This window comes from Quercus robur, chromosome 8 (genome assembly GCF_932294415.1).
Source record: "Quercus robur chromosome 8, dhQueRobu3.1, whole genome shotgun sequence".
In the NCBI taxonomy this organism is placed as follows: domain Eukaryota; kingdom Viridiplantae; phylum Streptophyta; class Magnoliopsida; order Fagales; family Fagaceae; genus Quercus; species Quercus robur.
In genome coordinates, this window is record NC_065541.1 from 5,356,407 (window position 1) to 5,370,237 (window position 13,831).

Consider the following 13,831-nt stretch of genomic DNA (forward strand, 5'->3'; position numbering starts at 1 on the left):
ACCAACAAGCATACCACTTCAAATGTGTGCACAGGAAAATGTGCTCTACTTAGCCTTTTCTTTTGATAATGTGTAATTGTGTAGCCTAGCAGTGAGCTACTTAGCTACTTGTGTGATAAATGGCTAGGGTATGAGGGTGTGGTAGGGTTTGTATTTGAGTTTTGCAATTTTCATGAAAACAAATAAATAAAGAAAGAAAATTTTCCTTTAAGAATAGCTGAAATTTCCTGTCAATTAAACCTGAAGATAATATGTGCTTGCAGATCTAGCCATGATCTAAATTTTACTATATTAAAAAAAAAAAGAAAAATCCTGTAGTACAACAAATTTCAACTTGGTTTGAGTATGTTACTTAATTACAACCTTGTAGTGATTCCCAAATGTTTCAAGCAATTGGTTGAACAATGTTTGTACCACAAACATCAAAGTCGTGTCTTGAAGTCTTGAAGTCATGATTTTAGTTAAAAAAGTTTTGAATTGAAACCATAACTTCAAAGCACCACTTTAATTTAAAAGTTGAATTGCATGTAATAGGATAGTGTGTGATAAATATTGCCCAACATCAAAACTTGAGTTGCTAAAAGTAATGATGCCTAAATAAATAGACTACAATTATTATACTGATTTATAATTTTCAACCTCAAATTGAGATTTAGGGTATTGCACCTAATGCAATTCCTCTCAATGGTTGAGACTGAAAGTTGAAAAAAGCAACTTTCAATCTCAACTATTGATGAAAAAAGTTAAGAAAAAAGTTAAGAGAAGTAAAAAGTGAAAGTTAAAAAAGTGAAAGGTAAAAAAAATTTGTAAGAAGAAAGGGAGGAATTGCACCTGATCTGAATCCAGAATTAAGAAGTGCATCACTACCCCTAGATTCTTGATAACAATTAATGGAACTTTGGTGGATTATTTTAGTGGGGGGAAGGATTGAGACAGGGGGACCCATTGTCTCCCTGCCTCTTTGTTATTGCCATGGAAGCCTTATAAGCTGCTCAAATCCAAAGTTCTCTCATCTGGTTTGTTCATATTTGTTATTATCATCATGCTTATAAGATCTCAAACCATGCTTTGACATATATTTCAAATACTAATGATGAGGCCGTAATATCACCAGTGAGCAACACAATTCACGCTCGCTCACGCTCGCTCCCGTTAACAACTTGCAAGAAGAAAAGGTTGAAAGTTCAAAAACGTGTACAAAAACACTTTTGAACGTTTAGACCCCCCAAAACCAATTTAATCAACACATGCAATATGTTAAACAACTAGTGTGCGGAAACTTAACATATGCTATAACATGGAATTGATTAAACAACTATCTAAGCCACAACAAAATAAACCACAGCAAATAATGTAAAGGCAGAGATAGAGAGGAAGGAAGATGCAAACACAGCGATAACACCAGATATGTTATCGAAGAGGAAACCGAAGACCTCGGCGAAAAACCTCTCCGCCGCCCTCCAAGCGGTAATCAATCCACTAGAAAATACAGTTGGGATACAAGGACAGCAATAGACCCTCCAAGCCTAATCTACCCAATGCACCTAAGCCCTCCAAGTTTCTTGCTCCAACGAGGTTGCGCCGAACCTTTTTCTTTTCTAGCTTTCCGGATTCCGCTACTACACCGTAGCATCAACCAATGAATATTGGCTCCTTCCTAACTGCTTCCCAGAACTCCAAACGACTGTCTCACAGAGATGATAATGGTGAGAACCAGGTTTGGTATAAAGGCCTCTCAAGGATTTGACAATGGAGAGGAAGAGAGTGAGGGAATTTGATGAGACTCTAAGGTAGAGATTGTGGGTGAAACAATCTGGTTTTTCTTTAGGGTTTCTCTCTCAAAATTCTCTCTGGAAGCTCTCTTTCAATCGTGGGTTAAAAGGGTATTTATACTGGAGTGAAGAGGAATGCGAAACGTCAGGTTTTTCCAAAACAGGGGTGGCTCGCGGCTTGACTAAGTCGCGAGATCCAGTCGCGAGTTAACCGTATGGCCAGTTGTCCTGTTTTGTCCTGTAGTGCTCCAGCTAGCATGACTGTTCATCTTCCAGCATGCTTGGCACGTGTGCATCTTCTGGCGGGTTGAAGCCGCGAGTCCAGCCGCGAGTCCCAGCCGCGACACTCTGTTTTTTTGCACACTCTTGAGCAATCTTCACACTATCTCACTCACTACCCTTACAACAATCCCACCTAAATACAGGGTTACTAAATGCTGAATTACAAGCAAATTTGGCACGGAATAAAGCCAATTAGATGGTTGAATAATTTCAACCTTACAATCTCCCCCTTTGGCTATTCCGTGACAAAACCCTAAAATAGACTCTAGACTTAACATGTGAGTTGGGAACAGTTGATCAAAACTCACTCACACCTAATTCTAGAAGCTGTGAAGCACTTGAATCATATGAACATAAACTCCTGAAACACAACAATACACCATGATCATTGTAAGCAGAAAATTATAAATGCATATGAAACAGGCAAAAAGAGATCAAGCATAAGATGGAGTTAATGAACAAACCATGGCTTGATCAACCAAGTGAACACCACAAAGTAGTGATCACAGTGCTCATTCACACTTGGAATGAACACAAGAACATACAAGTTAACAAGCACAAGGCAAGGCACTTGTATGCTCAACACTCAACCAATGCATAGCACACATGGCATATGCATCTAGGAACAATCCTACAAGGGCACAAGAGTGACAGTACAACAATCACAATGCAGAACATTTAGATTAAGGTACTGATTTCAACATAGCATAAAGGCTGCACTTAAGCATGGTACATACCACAAGGCCTACAAACTATGCATAAAACATAAACCCTGAAAGCTTACAGAAGCATATGGGTACAAACCAACAAATACCTGAATAACAGTTTTACAAAACATAATATATCAACTTAAAGAGAAGAAGGAAACAAAAAAATAAAGACACTCCCCCTTAAATAGTGACACTCCCCCTTAGGGTAATATCCTCCCCCTCTGATTATGCCTATCACTCCCCCTTTTTGTCATGGAATAGGCTAGTCATCCTCTTCTAGTTTTCTCTGAATTTGATCCAACTGAGTCTGAAGAGAAGTAAACTTCATATCCCATCGGTTGCTTTGATGGTGTAGAGAAGCAGTGAGTCCAGACATCTTTGTATTCAACTCGTGGACAGAGGAGATAATGCAATCAAGTTTCTCATCGAGGGAGAGATTGCTGAACTGAGAGTCACTGTGAGGTGCAGAAGTTTCTGGTTTGGCTCTCTTCCGACTATGTCCAACACTTGCATTGTATGTGCGCATGTTGATCGGACTTGGTTTGGGGATAGGAGACTCATCAGCCGTTGGATAAATTCCCTTGAGCTTCAAGATCCGTGAAATGAGACTACAAAAAGGAATGCATATCCGAGACTCACTGCGAAGAACCGTTTTGTGCAGAACATGAAAGATGTGAGCACAAATGTCAATTTCTTCATCAGAGACCAGATCATGAAGAAACAAAGCTCGTCCGAGATTCATATACCCAGTACTTGACAAAGGGTACAAATTGTGAAACATCACAATTGTAAGCACTCGTAGTTTCGGAGAAAGGGAGGAAACACTGATGGATTTTCCATTTGGTGAGAATTCCAAGTCTTGACCAAGACTTTGTTTGAGAAGCTCCTCATCAGGACATAGATCATCATAGACTGGTGAATGACGAAAAATGGGTCTGTTGATGTGAAGAATTTCTGCCAGGTATGTAGGAGAAACAGAGAAGCTCTTTTGCCGAACCCAGCACTTAAGTTCATCTCCCTCCACAATTGCATTAGCATAAAATTCTTTAACCAACTCTTCATACACGATATCCGGATCCGAGAGAAGGTAATTCCAATCCTTGTGAGCAAAACATATCGGAATGTCAGTGTTATGAAGTGAAGGCAGATCCACAGCCCTCTCTAGTAGTGGTGTGGCATGAAGAAAGAAATTCTCATATGACTGATACGCTGAATAGGATCTGAACTTATTGGGATCGAATCGCTGTGACGAAGAGCGAGTCACTTTCGGGAGAGGTGTGTCTTCATCAACATCAATTACGGGTTCCTTCCCTTTGGAAGAACCTCCTTTCACAGCAGCCTTTTTGAATGGAGACATGACCAGTCTGTATTATAAACAAGGGAAATGACAGAACACAATCCAACAGACTATATCAGCAGTGGGTTAGTGAAAATGTAGGAACAATGAAGAACCCTAACAGCTGGATGAGTATGGTCAGAAAGTAACAATGAGGGACACCAAAGGCCCAAATTAGAACTACACAGTAGAGAGGACAAATATACCCACAAAAACAGCTGTAAAAGGACCAAAATCAACACCACATCAACAAGATACCACACAAGATCAAAGAGAAACAAGATAGCAACATCAGATTAGACAAAAATTAGCGAACCCTAGCTAAGCACAGGATGAAGAAAACAGCCAACAAAATAAATTAGCTCAAAACCAGAAGCACAGGTTACCATAAGCTAAGAAAGAACAACGAAGACATCAAAACCCATCACAAAACCCATACTTAAACGTGAATAATCCAGAGGACAAACCATGACAACAGGAAAAATAGAGTGCAAGACAGAGAACCATACCTGGTAGTCGACTATTTTTAGCTGAGAAGAAGCAAACAATAGAGATCGACAATGAAGGCACGGTGTGAAAGGGAAAGTGCAGAAGAAAAGAAAAAAATGAACAATCACAAAAAGATCGAGGGAAAACAGAAAATTTTAAAAACTGCCCCTGTATGTCCAAAACACGCGATTTTCGCGACTGGAATAAGTCGCCACATAGTCGCCAGCTCAAGCCGCCAAAGCACTCAAGAGGAAAATTTTGAAAAATTTTTCTAAGTGTTTTTCGCGACTGGAAGGTCTACCCGCGAGTAAGTCGCGAGCTAAGCCGCGAAAATCTCTGAGTGAATCTCGCGACTGGACCTTCCACTCGCGAACAAGTCGCCAAAGCTGACCAGCGAAGATGCGACTGAGGCTCGCGACTTGACATACCCGCGACTGAGCCGCCAAAACAGGGCAAAACTGTATTTTTGAAATTTTCAGATTTTTCCAACAAAACACTTTCCAAAAACACCTAAAACACTCAAAAATCTTTTTGTGCTTGAATTACCAAAGATTGAGCATGTGAAAACACATTTTATCAAGTACAATCACACAAATGAATATGGCATTTATTGAACATAAACTTGTGTGTTGTGTGTGGATATCAACAATGAAATAGTCCTTTGTCTAATGTGAAGCTTCAATGATCAATTCAACCAAGGCATACACAATTAGCACTAGATCATGTGACCAATCTCAATTATAGAAATATGAATATATGACTTCCCACACAACTTGATAACATAACTTGGAGCCTTTCATTTGACTCCACTTTCAGCCATAACATTTGATCTTTTGAGGCAATCATCTCTCATTGTGAGAGGTATAAACAACATTTTTCTTTGAAGAACAGGCCTTTGGCCTTTTTGAAAGAAATTTCACTTTTGATATAAGGTCGCTTACCCTTTTTCCTAGTCAAATACTAGAATGTGCGACAGGCTTTTGCAGCTCAATATCTCTTTTCATTTGGAGATTTACATTTGGTGAGCTCTTTTTAGCAAAAAAAATAAAAAGTGGGAAGAGATATAGACACAAATCTATGCATGTTTCAAGATCGACATAACCATTCACTAATCATTCATGACAAGCTTGAAGATCTATTTACAACAATCACATAGATTTCCAGAAATTTCCCATAGTGATATGAGTGCATGAAAACAAGCAATGCTCGAAAATGCACAAAGCCATTAGCACAAAGGTACAAGGCAAAACGAGTTTTAAGACAAAACTCAACAAAGTCAATCAAGCGTTTTGATTTTCAAATTCTTTATGTAATTTTTGGATTTTTGACTCAAGAAACAAAAAAGAATGAATCAAACACAAACATAACCAGCAGCAAACACAAAAGAACAAGCAAACAAGAAACAAGTTGCAAAAAGAAGTGTGTGCTCCAACACAGATAGATATATAAACAATGAAGCACACAACACACAAGAGAGTCAAGGAATTGTACCGACACCAATGGTCTTACGGAGTGATTCAAACCGTGGACCATCGAGAGGCTTGGTGAAGATATCCGCCTTTTGATTGTCAGTGTGTATGAACTCAAGACACACAACTCTTTCCTCTACCAAATCCCGAATGAAATGGTAACGTATCTCTATGTGTTTGGATTTTGAATGCTGAACAGGATTTTTGGAAAGATTGATGGCACTGGTGTTGTCACAGAAGACACACATCGTTTCTTGAGGAATTCCATAGTCATGAAGTAATTTCTTCATCCAAAGAAGCTGAGTGCAGCAACTTCCAGCAGCTATGTACTCTGCTTCTGCAGTAGATAGAGATACTGAATTCTGCTTCTTGCTCATCCACGAAACAAGATTGTTACCAAGATAAAAATAGCCGCCTGAAGTGCTTTTCCGATCGTCTACACTTCCAGCCCAGTCAGCATCCGAATACCCAGCAAGACACGCATTTGAGTCTTTTGAATACCATAGACCATAGTTTGCAGTACCACTCACATATCGAATGATTCGCTTAGCAGCAGTCAGATGAGATTCCTTCGGATTAGCTTGGTACCTGGCACAAACGCCCACACTGAAAGCAATGTCTGGTCTACTTGCTGTAAGGTAGAGCAAACTTCCAATGATGCTCCTATACAATGTGGGACTTACTTCAACTCCTGATGAATCCACATTCAGTTTAGTGGCAGAGCTCATGGGAGTGGAGGCATGTTTTTTGGAGTCTAGGCCAAACTTCTTGACAATATTTCTGGCATACTTCTCTTGAGATACAAATATACCCTCCTTCTGTTGTTTGACTTGAAGACCCAAAAAGAATGTGAGCTCCCCCACCATGCTCATCTCAAACTCCTTCTTCATCTCCTCAGAAAATTCAGTAGCACGATCTTCGATAGTTGCTCCAAACACTATGTCATCAACATAGACTTGTGCCACAAGGAGATAATCTTCATCATTTTTGACAAATAGAGTTCGATCAGCATACCCTCTCTTGAAACCTCTATCTAGAAGATAATGTGTAAGACGATCGTACCAGGCTCTAGGCGCTTGTTTTAAACCATACAGTGCTTTCTTCAATCTTAATACATGATCTGGAAAATGAGGATCCTCAAATCCTTTTGGTTGCTCAACAAAAACCTCTTCATTTAGATATCCATTCAGAAAAGCACACTTAACATCCATTTGATAAAGTTTGAACTTCAAAGTGCACGCAATGGACATGAGGATTCGAATGGATTCGAGTCTTGCCACCGGAGCAAATGATTCATCAAAATCCACCCCTTCTACTTGTGTGTAGCCTTGAGCCACCAACCGAGATTTGTTTCGAATTATCTCTCCATCTTCATCAGTTTTGTTTTTAAAAATCCACTTTGTGCCTATAACATGAACGTTCTCAGGCCGTGGAGCAAGTTCCCACACGTCATTCCTCACAAACTGATTCAGCTCGTCATGCATTGATTCAACCCAATTCTCATCTAGAAGAGCCTCTTCAACCCTCTTTGGTTCAAACTGTGCAAGATAACAGTGATATGTTACATGATTGGCTAGCAGAATATTTCCTTTCCTGAGGCGAAGACCGTCATCAAGTGATCCTATGATATTACTTTCCGGATGATTCTTGAGAATTCTTGAGGAAGGCCTTTTTGAAGTGGAAACTTCATCACTACGAGAGATAGGAGGATGAACTTCTGGAGGAGTAAGAGGACTTGAAGTTCTAGACATCGATCTCGTTTCCCTTCTTGGGTTGATGGGAGTCGATTCTACTTCTGGTATAGGTTCTTCACCTTCTATATCCAAAGCTTCTACCTCAACATCAAGCTCTTCGGTGCTCGACCCTTCTACATCATCAATCATTTCCACCTTAGGTAAGGCATCATCAATCTTGACATTTATGGATTCCATCACAGTCTTTGTTCTCTTGTTGAACACTCTATATGCTCGACTTGTAGTAGAGTAGCCAAGAAAAATACCCTCATCACTTCTTGCATCAAACTTCCCAAGATTCTCTCGATCATTTAAGATATAACATTTACTTCCAAATACCCGGAAATACTTCACTTTAGGCTTCTTCTCATTCCATATCTCGTATGCAGTCTTCTTTGTACCAGCTCGAAAGAAAATCCTATTGCCAATATGACACGAGGTGTTGACAGCTTCTCCCTAAAAATTTTGAGGTATTTGCTTATTAAGCAACATGACTCTTGCCATCTCCTGAATCACACGATTTTTTCTCTCTACCACTCCATTTTGTTGTGGAGTTTTGGGAGCTGAAAACTCTCTTTTAATACCATTCTTCTCACAGAAGGACTCGAATCTTGCATTCTCAAATTCTCTCCCATGATCACTTCTAACTTTGGCTATCGGAATCCCCTTTTCATTTTGTAGTTTCTTGCACAGAATCTCCAGCCTCTCACAAGCTTCTGATTTTTCTCTAAGGAATTCAACCCAAGTGTATCTTGAGTAGTCGTCAACAATGACCATAATATATCTTTTTCCCCCTAGGCTTTCAGTTCTGGTGGGCCCCATCAGATCAACATGAAGTAACTCCAAACAACGAGAGGTGGCTATCACATTTACCTTGTGATGGCTTGCCTTAGTTTGCTTCCCCATTTGACATGCACCACAAATGGTCTTCTTTACTTTTCCAAACTTAGGAAGTCCCTCGACTGCTTCAAGTTTGGAGACTTTGGCTACTTGTTTGAAGTTGGCATGCCCAAATCTGTGATGCCACAACTCCAACATATCCACCCGAGCACTTCTACATGATATTGGTGCCGTGGGAACTATTCCATAACAGTTATCCGTAGTCCGATTTCCTTCCAAAACCTGAATCCCCTCTTTATTGATGATCAAACATCCTTTCTTGGAGAATTGTACCAGGAAGTCGTCATCACAAATTTGAGTGATGCTCAGCAAATTTGCTTTCAGCCCTTTTATGAACAGTACATCTTTCAACAGAGGCAAACCGGGTATCTCGACGGTTCCTTTGCCTAGGACTTGAGCATGGCTTCCATCCCCAAAGGTCACATAGTCACCCAACTTTTCTTTGAGTGACTTAAACAATGACTTATCCCCTGTCATATGGCGAGAACACCCACTATCAAGATACCACAAACATGCATTAAACACCTTTAATGAGGTATGCACAAATAGGTTCACATGTGACAGACAATCTTGACCTTCAAACACAAACTCATCATCAGGTTTCTTGCTACTTTTGGATTGATTTTTCATTTTCAGATTCTCAATCATCTCACACAACATTCTATTCTTTCTTTTATATTTCTTAATCAATGATTTTGATTCAGATATGCTACTGTGTAAGACAAGATTCTGATTCTCAAGAAATTTCAGCATGTGAACAAAAACTCTAGCATGTTTCTTAGTTTTTAATAACTCTACAAGGTCATCAGTAAGACACCTTTCAGTCATATGCATAGAGACATTTTCACAAACACTTGAGCTACAATTCAGCATGGTATAAACAAAAACAACAACCACAACTCAGGGGTCTAGGATCACACAAATGGTAATGAAACCAAACAGATGTGTACCTGCTCTGATACCAATTGAAAGTTCAAAAACGTGTACAAAAACACTTTTGAACGTTTAGACCCCCAAAAACCAATTTAATCAACACATGCAATATGTTAAACAACTAGTGTGCGGAAACTTAACATATGCTATAACATGGAATTGATTAAACAACTATCTAAGCCACAACAAAATAAACCACAGCAAATAATGTAAAGGCAGAGATAGAGAGGAAGGAAGATGCAAACACAGCGATAACACCAGATATGTTATCGAAGAGGAAACCGAAGACTTCGGCGAAAAACCTCTCCGCCGCCCTCCAAGCGGTAATCAATCCACTAGAAAATACAGTTGGGATACAAGGACAGCAATAGACCCTCCAAGCCTAATCTACCCAATGCACCTAAGCCCTCCAAGCTTCTTGCTCCAACGAGGTTGCGCCGAACCTTTTTCTTTTCTAACTTTCCGGATTCCGCTACTACACCGTAGCATCAACCAATGAATATTGGCTCCTTCCTAACTGCTTCCCAGAACTCCAAACGACTGTCTCACAGAGATGATAATGGTGAGAACCAGGTTTGGTATAAAGGCCTCTCAAGGATTTGACAATGGAGAGGAAGAGAGTGAGGGAATTTGATGAGACTCTAAGGTAGAGATTGTGGGTGAAACAATCTGGTTTTTCTTTAGGGTTTCTCTCTCAAAATTCTCTCTGGAAGCTCTCTTTCAATCGTGGGTTAAAAGGGTATTTATACTGGAGTGAAGAGGAATGCGAAACGTCAGGTTTTTCCAAAACAGGGGTGGCTCGCGGCTTGACTAAGTCGCGAGATCCAGTCGCGAGTTAACCGTATGGCCAGTTGTCCTGTTTTGTCCTGTAGTGCTCCAGCTAGCATGACTGTTCATCTTCCAACATGCTTGGCACGTGTGCATCTTCTGGCGGGTTGAAGCCGCGAGTCCAGCCGCGAGTCCCAGCCGCGACACTCTGTTTTCTTGCACACTCTTGAGCAATCTTCACACTATCTCACTCACTACCCTTACAACAATCCCACCTAAATACAGGGTTACTAAATGCTGAATTACAAGCAAATTTGGCACGGAATAAAGCCAATTAGATGGTTGAATAATTTCAACCTTACAAAGGTGATCTCGCCGTGGGCACCGGTGTGGTGTCGACCAAGTACCCTCCGACGCTCAAGTTAGAACTGTTCTCAACTCTAAAATGCTAGAGAGGGTAAATTATGCGTACCTTGATCTGCGAGGGTATTGAAGCTTTTATAGTAGAAGAAAATCAGCTTCCCTTCCTTGGACTAGAAGTCTTTTCCTTATGGGACTTTTCCTCTAACAATCCCACGCGTGATGGACAAGTATTTCCTTGTAGGGTGGGTTTTTCACTAAGGCGGATCTTCTAGAATTCTCTTTGTGCGAACATCCTGATTTTCCTAGGGTTCCCTCGGATTCCAAACGTGTACACCAAGTATTTTAAGTGACGCTAAGTCCTCGGCCCACGCTTAATATTGGCCTATGAGTCCGAATCCGTTAGGCCCAATGTTCCGTGATTTCTTACCCCATCAGTTGCCCCCTTCACCCTATGGTCCGTCACGTTTTTAAGTGGTCGGATCATTAGGGTGACGGTTAAATATAACTGGGCATGACGATCAAGGATTGCTAATGGTGACGGTTGAATATTATGACGTTCCCAGATGGAACATATTGACGGATGAAGATTCATGAAGTTGATGGCCCCTTAAAGGGTACGATTCGTGGACGCGTGTTGCCAGGTTGTCACATTAATGAGGCAGGCCACGTGTCATTCTTGGATTGGATAGTGTATCGGATCGAAGTGTCGCTTCGTCCTTCGTGCATTTCTCATATATATAGCATACCTCTCTTCCCTCATTTCCAACATTTTCAGCAAGAAATTGTTGTCAGAGCGGAGTCGTCGGCCTTGTCAGAGCATTCCATTGAGAATCTATACCCGTCGGCTATTTCATCCGTCAACTACTCTTTGCACAGTGTGGTAAGTACTTCATTCTCGTTTTTCATCATCATTTTTTTTCAATGTTACATTTTGTGTCTACATTTTTGTTAGACCTACACACCCGTCAACAATTTTAGACCCGTCAGTCTTAGGTTTTCTCGTCAATTTGTAGGAAATGTCTAGTGCGTCAAGTAACCAGTCAGTGGTCCGTGACGGGACGAAATACGAGGAGGTATACCCGTCTGGTCATAAAGACCAAGAGAGTCCCGGCGAAGATAGGAGTCCGTCTGCTTCTTCTTCATCCTCAGCAAATGAGGATATGGAGATGGTTGAAGAAGAAGGTTCTTCTAGTGACGACAGGGATCAAGCACTGGGACCCGTTGTTGGTGCTGGTGGACTTAGGGAGTTCAACATGCTACCAGAGTGGACGGTGCATAGATTCACATCCGTCATCAAGGAGAGACACTTCAGCACTTTTAGGACAAACTTCCAAATTCCAGACAACATTTCCATCCGTTTACCATATGTGTCGGAGAAGTGTTACTACGAAGGCGTAGAAGGTGTTGGAGTGTACGAGCAGATGCTGAAGGTAGGACTTCGGTTTCCGCTAAGTACACTTCATAGAGAACTCTTATACTATCTGGGACTGTCCATCACCCAGATATCTCTAAATGCCTGGAGGGTCTTCATAGCGATGGAAATCCTCTATGGAGCAATGACGGACAGACGTAGGAGGTTGACGGTGCATGAATTCCTTCATTGCTACCGTCCAGATGAGATCGATAGATCAAGGGGGATGTACAGTTTTGCTAGTAGAAGCCCTTTGTTGAAGGTCATCTTTGAGACTCCCGACTCAAATAGAGACTGGAAGAGTCGTTACTTTTTTCTAGAGGGTAACACGTGGATGAACCGTCTTGGGGAGAAGGAGTACATGCCCGTTGACTCAACTTGGGGAGTAATACACCCTTCACGTATGTACCCGTCTGAATTTTATAATCCTTTTCATACCGTCCATTATAATCTTTATAACCGTCTATTTCTCTGTAGGTAGACGGCACCCACAAGTTAGTGTTGAGGAATTTGGTTTCCTTGAAAAGATTTTCCAGAAGACTAAGCCGGAAGAAAGGACCTAGGCCAAGTTAGTGAACCCAAAAACAATTCATTGGTATTGTGACGGTCCCGAACCTACCCGTGAAGCCATTATATACGATGAAAGAGTCCACAGACGTAAGTCCGTCAACTTTTACTTTTCGAAAGTAGTCTTTAACTTATGTAAATAGCTTCATCCGTCCTGTATTACAGAAATGGACGACGCAAAGAGGAGGGCACTGATAAAATCGTTGGCCGTCAAACAAAAGGAGACGGGCGAAGTTGTGGTTCCTAAGGGGTTGGGGTCGTCGGCGAAGAGGAAGCAGCCGCCCAAGTTTGACCGTCCACATAAGCAGCAGAAGGTTCCTCTGGAACCCGTTGTGGGCTTGATGGCTGAGGGAGCGAAGACCGTCACCCCAGCAAAACATGGGTCTGGCAAGGGCTTAATGAAGGCCCCGTCCACCAGCCAGGAGAAACCTCCTCCTCTTCTCCGTGACGACTCAAAATTTGCCTTGGAGAAGCTTTCGTCCATAATTTCCATGGAGGATTACGAGGACCTGGGTAATCATTCGACGGAGGCAATGGGGGAGACGGGTCTGTTTGCTGTTGCACAGGTAACTTTTATCCATCCCTTGATGTCCGTCCACATTTTTTTAGCCTTCTGTTTAACACCCTTTTAACTTGTTTATTCCAGTCCTTGGTTATGATGAAGGGCCTAATGGACTGGTGCTTAAACCGTGAGGTGGCTCTGGACTGTGTACGGGCAAAAGCAGAGCAGATGGAGGACGAACTCGGTCAACTTCATAAGTGGAAGTCTACAATGGAGAGGAAGTTCGACCTGTCAGAGAAGACTAGGAAGGAGCTTGAGAAGAGGACGGAGGAAGCTGGGAAGGCCTTGGAGGCAAAAGACGAGGAGATAAAGGGCTTGAAAGAAAAGCTCCGTCAAGCCAAGGAGGATGCTGTCAGTGAATACCGAGACTCCGAGGCTTTGTTGAAAGAGCTGGGGGGATCGTTCCTTCAAGGCTTCGACGATGCACTCCGTCAGCTTAAAAAAGCCTACCCTGACCTGGATTTGACAATGATAAACGTCAATGATCAAGATCAGACGTTTATTCTGCCTGCCGCTTCAGAGAATACAGACGACCT